Source organism: Zootoca vivipara, chromosome 4 (genome assembly GCF_965207765.1).
Source record: "Zootoca vivipara chromosome 4, rZooViv2.hap1.1, whole genome shotgun sequence".
Classification (NCBI taxonomy): domain Eukaryota; kingdom Metazoa; phylum Chordata; class Lepidosauria; order Squamata; family Lacertidae; genus Zootoca; species Zootoca vivipara.
The window spans coordinates 82,337,615-82,343,614 of record NC_142587.1 but is presented as its reverse complement, the minus strand read 5'-3'; the positions used below and the strand labels follow the sequence as shown (position 1 = coordinate 82,343,614).

The 6,000-nt window shown below is 48.2% G+C and overlaps 1 protein-coding gene across 2 annotated transcripts in view; it reads left to right on the top strand.

Annotated features, from left to right (window-relative positions):
* The first annotated feature begins 277 nt into the window (after positions 1–277).
* ZC3H12C (zinc finger CCCH-type containing 12C) overlaps positions 278–6,000 on the top strand; it is a 45,970-nt gene continuing 40,247 nt past the window's right edge. Inside the window, exon 1 of one of the 2 annotated variants that reach the window (XM_035116643.3) lies at positions 278–760. The gene's annotated coding sequence lies outside the window, so the exon portion shown is untranslated. Of the gene's footprint in view, positions 761–1,729; positions 2,142–6,000 lie in introns of those variants that run through there. The other variant, XM_088668313.1, reaches the window with a different exon arrangement.

Below are 6,000 nucleotides of genomic sequence, written 5' to 3'. Positions count from 1 at the left end.
TACCCCCGAGGGTCATCTAGCCCTAGGGAAAGAATAGGATTTGTTAATGCGGAAAGAAAAGCAGTTTCTTTTCTCTTGCGATTTCACATGCTCCATATGTGAGCACTGATGCTGAAAACAAATGATGGGCTTTAGCTCTAACAAGCCACTACAGACGTCTTAGGGGGCCAGTCTCCCCCACCCACCCTACACCAGGCACCACTGATACGTTGTCACTTTGTCAACATTTGTGTTCGGATGCAATTCTTACCAACCTCCCTCCAGCAGGAGGAGGTTTAGCAGTGAGCTGAGTGAGCAGCTTTTGAGCACTGCCTTCCCTTGGCAAAGAGGAAGCCTCCTTCCTTGTACTAAACGGCGGCATGAGAGGAAGCAAAGAAGCCAGCATGATGCCTCGCAGGGAAGAAGAAGAGAGGCTTGTCCCAGACCTCTGGGCGCTGCAGGAGAGAGCATTTAAAAAGCTCCCCCGAATCTGCTGCTGACAGGAGCCAGTTGGGGCTCCCACGTTCAGTAAGGAATCTCTTTGGGCTTTTTTTTCGGACAAGAGGATGAGGATGAGGAATTATTGGGATGGGGGCAGGTGCCGCCTGCAAGCCCCACCTCTTTATTCTCCCAATTTTTAACCAAAGCATGACCCTCCCATAGCTTAAAAAAAGCATCCTCACAAAAGGTCCACCGTCTGGCACTGGCAGAAAGAATCGAAGGGCTGGACAACTCCCATGAGAATCCAAGGGAAGTGGATGATGGAGGCAGAGACCCATAGGTAAGGGGAGCTGTTTGGAGGTGGGGTCGTTCAGCAAGGTAGAAAAGGGGAGAATAATTGCTGGGGCTGGATAAGTTTGGGGCGAGGGTGTGTGTGAGGTGATTTAGAAGCCTGCTTATAGGGTGGGTGGGTCAGCGATGTGGGGGTGGGACTGTGAGCTTTGAGAGATCAGTGGAGACTGAAGTTTTTCTGGCAGGGTGGTGGCTCAGGCTGGGGGGCGTACAGAAAATGTGGGGGAAGTCGGTTCCTGGGCGTGGGCGGAGATCACGGGGAGGGAGGTTCGGCAGAGGGAAATCTAAAAGCTTCCAGCAGGGATCCAGTTCGTGGGAATGCAAAGGAATATTCTGGCGTGTGGCGGGTTATAGGGTAAAAGCAACATTTGGGATCCTGGAGGCGGGCGGCAGAGCGGTGAAAGGGGCAAGGCATGGGCTGGGTGGCAGGGAGTGGCCGTCGGAAAGGAAGGGCGCACGCACCCAACATTGGGTGAATGAGTTGAGCTGCTGCTGTAGGGACAGGCAGGGCGAGTGGGCTTTCAAACCATGCCCTAAGCATAATAATAATATATGATCTCCGCCAGTAATTTCAGAGTGCAGTCTCAGAGGGTAGTAAAGCTGGGTTCATTCATTCATTCACAAAGGAGTGATGTTCTTGGAATGTCGCTGGAGTGGCAAGCAAGGAATAGGCTGCATGTGCCAGAGCTCAGCCCCCTGGCCTTGGAGCATGTGCAGAGGGTGCCTCAACCACACCAACGCTCGGGTCATCACCACAAATGATGATGTGTGTGTGTCGTTCCCCCGCCCCGCAGCTCACTTTTTGTGTGAACTCGAATGGACATGGGGGTTTGGGGCAGTTTACATGGGGAGCGCCCCACCGAAAGCCCCCATGGCGAGAGCAAGAGAGGAGGGAGGCGGACGCCATGGGGCCCTTCCTTCCCCCTGGTTTATTATAGCTGCCCTCTTCCTAGCAGGTGGCTCCGCTGGGAGGTGTCTGGCCGAGGAAGGCCGCCGCCGCCGCCGCCGCCTCTCCTGTGGGGCGAACGAGGCCCTGGCGACGGGGGCGGCGTCTGGAGCCGAGGAGGCCGCGGGCTTCCCCTTTCCCGGGTGACCCTCTCCCGGTGGCGAGTGAAAGCCGAGGCCGGAGCCGACCGCCGGGAGACTCTTCCCGTTGCAACCGGGCAGGCGGGAGGCGGTCCTGCGGAGGCCCAACCGGCAGAGCGCCGGTGGTTTTGCAAGGCCGAGGCGGGCGCCGGCGACTCCTCGGGGTCGCGTAGGGGAGCTTTCCCCGGACCCCCGGTCGCGAAAAGGTCGTGGCTCGGACAGAGGCCCCTTCGGGGGGCGGGGAGGAAGGAAAAAAGGGCCGCTTCACCTTGAATTTGAGGAAGGTGAGAGACCGTTTCCCGAGCCTCTCATATATAGCTCACGGACTGGACAATGGAGCCTTCCCTCTCTTTTTTTCTCCGCCTCCCGCTAACCGGTATTTCCCACCCCTTCAGCTGCAATGCTTTTTGCCCATATCCCCCCCGGGAAGTTTTTAGGGTGTTTTTTTCTCTCCTAGGGCTTTCCCAGCGCCCCCTCCTCCCAGTCAGGCTATTTCGCTTCAAATTGAATTTATCTGCTCCCCCCCTCCCCAAGATGCCATTTGCTGATACTTTTAGTATGGATGAAAGTTCAATATAATGAATTTCAATAAGTTGGTGAGAACTGCATCTGCAATTATTGTAAAGATTTCATGATTTGAGCTGAAAGGTTTTCTCACAAATATTTTTTTCAACTATAGTGCCTCTCTAGTCATTTGTCTTTAAAAAGGTATGTTCTTTGGGTTTAAAAAATGACAAGTGTGATGAATCCCCAAAGTTCATGTTCTGCTGTTGTTTAATTGCCAATGATTTTTCAATATTACTGGATAGTTTCCTTATTTGTCTTTTATGACTTTCTTCTGTGCAGGAAAAACTCTTCAGATAGCTTCATTTGGAGCTCAAGGGACAGAATTTTATTTCTCCCAGTTCTATTGTTGTTGGGGAAGTATATATCTAAGAGAACTTTAAAAAAAATCAGCCCAAGGTCACTGTGGTTTTGTTTGTCCACAATCTGCATTGGGTCTTGGGCTCTTGCAAGCAGTTTCATAATTATATTAGCTATTAATTTTAGTTTTATAGATCTTGATACCTCATGTGGAATCCAGAAACAAGGCATCCAGATTAATTGTATATGCCTACCAGAATCAAACTGCTTTAAACAGCCGGTGAAGTAGTTGGGTGATTCATTGCAATCATGAGCAGATGGCAGAAATCTAAACAGGAGATCGATCTGGGTTTTTTGTGCTATCTGAGCATACTTGTCCACAAGTAGAAAAGCATTACCTACTTAATTAGCCCTGTGGCACATGTATTTCCCCCCTTTTCAGGATTGACTGCCCAGCTGTTGCATGTTTAGATAGAGGCAAATGCTTTTAGAAAGTGTAAGGCTGAGCTAGAGGAGCTTATTCTTTCACATACTTTATGAAATAATCTCTGTTTCCACTGATTCAACATCAGAACTGGTTTCGTGGATGAAAGTCAGTCTAGCGAATGGTGGTTTTCTAAGGCCGGTCAGTTTTTCTGCAGCAAATATAACTACCAAAATACAATACAATCACTACCTCTCTTCATATTTACTCCCTACCCTAAATCTACAGTACTTAGATGGCAAACCAAAGCCCAGTCTCAAATCTTCCATTCTTGGGCAAGGTGATTGAGCAGGTAATTGCTGAACAACTCCAGGCACGCCTGGAGGATGCGGACCATTTGGATCCCTTCCAATCAGTATTCAGGCCTCATCATGGGACTGAAACTGCCTTGGTCGTGCACGGGTCGATGATCTCCGGTGGGCTAGGGACAAAGGTGAAAGCTGTTTCCTAGTTCTGCAGGATCTCTCAGTGACCTTTGAAACCATTGACCATGACATCCTTATGGACCGTCTTGAGGAGCTGGGGACAGTGTTATACAGTGGTTCCGCTCCTTCCTCCTGGGCCGTGTCCAGAAAGTGGTGTTGGAGGATGAGTGTTCAGACTTGTGGGGTGCCTAAGGGTTCCGTACACTCCCCCATGCTTTTTAACATCTATATGAAGCCGCTGGGAGATATCATCATGGGTTTGGGCTGGGTGTTCATCAGTATGTAGATGATACCCAGCTCTATCTCTATTTTAAAACAGAACCAATGAAGGCGGTAAAGGTCCTGTGTAAGTGTCTGGAAGCGGTTGGAGGATAGATAGTGGCTAACAGATTGAGGTTGAATCCTGACAAGACAAAAGTACTGTTTGGGGGGGATGGGGAGGGCAGATGTGGGGGACTCCCTGGTCCTGAGTGGGGCAACTGTGCTCCTGAAGGAGTCAGTGCGCAGCCTGGGAGTCATTTTGAACTCACAACTGTCCATGGAGGCACAGGTCAATTTTGTTTCCAGGGCAGCTGTTTACCAGCTCCATCCGGTACGCAGGCTGAGACCCTACCTGCCCGCGAACTGTCACCAGAGTGGTGCACGCTCTAGTTATCTTCCGCTTAGACTACTGCAATACACTCTACGTAGGGCTACATTTGAAAGTGACTTGGAAATGACAATTAATCCAGAATGCGGCAGCTAGACTGGTGACTGGGAGTGGCCGCTGAGACCATATACGATAATACCATCCTGAAAGACCTACATTGGCTCCCATTATGTTTCTGAGCACAATTCAAAGTGTTGGTGCCCTAAATGGCCTTGGCCCAGTATACCTGAAGGAGCGTCTCCACTCCCATCATTCAGCCCGGACACTCAGGTCCAGCTCTGAGGGCCTCCTGGCGGTTCCCTCACTGTAAGCAGCAAGGTTACAGGGAACCAGGCAGAGGGCCTTCTCGGTAGTGGCACCCCACCCCCCACCCCCGTGGAACGCCCTCCCATCAGATGTCAAGGAAATAAACAACTATCTGACTTTCAGAAGACATCTGAAGACAGCCCTGTTTAGAGAAGTTTTTAATGTTTGATGTTTAATTTTATTTTTAATATTTGTTGGAAACCACCCAGAGTGGCTGGGGAAACCCAGCCAGATTGGCGGGGTAAAATAATAATAATAATAATAATCATCATCATCATCATCATTTTTGCATTTTGCTCCGGGAGTTCCTATGGATGGGATCAACATGGATCTCCACTTGTAGGGAAATAAATGACATTTCATTTGAGCCAGGGGTTGAGGAGTGTAAGTTTCTCCACATTTCTGTTATGTGCCAGTGTGTTCAAACTTGTGATCATACCCCCTGCCTCAAATTGCAGTGGTACCTTGGTTCTCAATCTTATCTGTTCCAGAAGTCCATTCCAAATCCAAAGCATTACAAAACCAGGGTGCGCTTTCCCATAGAAAGTACTGTAATGCAAAACGAATTAATCCGTTCCAGACTTTTAAAAACAATCCCTAAAACAGCAGTTTAACATGAATTTTACTATCTAACGAGACCATTGAGTCATAAGATGAAAGCAATAATCAATGTACTGTATTATAGAATAAATAAGACAGTACTGTATTGTAGATGATAAATTTTTTTAAAAAATCCTTACATGCACTTATGATAGTCATTGTTTGGATTGGGGGCTGGGGGCTTTTATCCATTTCCACAGCCACAAATCAATCAATCAATCAATCAGTAGCTGAACTGGTTACACACAGTCACAAAAACAAATTAACTGAAAAAGCCTCAAAAACAAAAACACAAAATAAATAGCAAAAACAAAAGCGCCAAACTTCATCCATTCCGGAGGTCTGTTTGACTTCCAAAATGTTCAAAAACTAAGCCACAGCTTCTGATTGATGCAGGTGTCCTGGAAACAGCAGCATCGGACATTCTGCTTCCGAAAACATTCGAAACCCAGAATAATTCTGGGTTTTTTGTATTTGAGAACCAAGATGTTTGAGAAGCAAGGTGCCACTGTACTGTTTCAATAACTGCCTCAAATGTGTACCTGAATCTCCAACATGCAAGTATCCTCAGTGGTTAGAAATGTGATAGCTAAAGGGAAAGCCCATAAGCTTGAGAAGAGTGTGCATATTATGCGTGCGTGCAAGCATAAGACCTTGAGCATCATTTGATAGATCTTCCGGAGCCCTGCTATCTCCAAGACTTTTTGAAGTCCTGCCCGGAGGAGGAGCCATATATTCTGGGCCATATAGGCAGCTTCATATGTTCATCTGTAATATGGCCTGATCCTATGTGTACATTTTGAGGGTCTGACAAC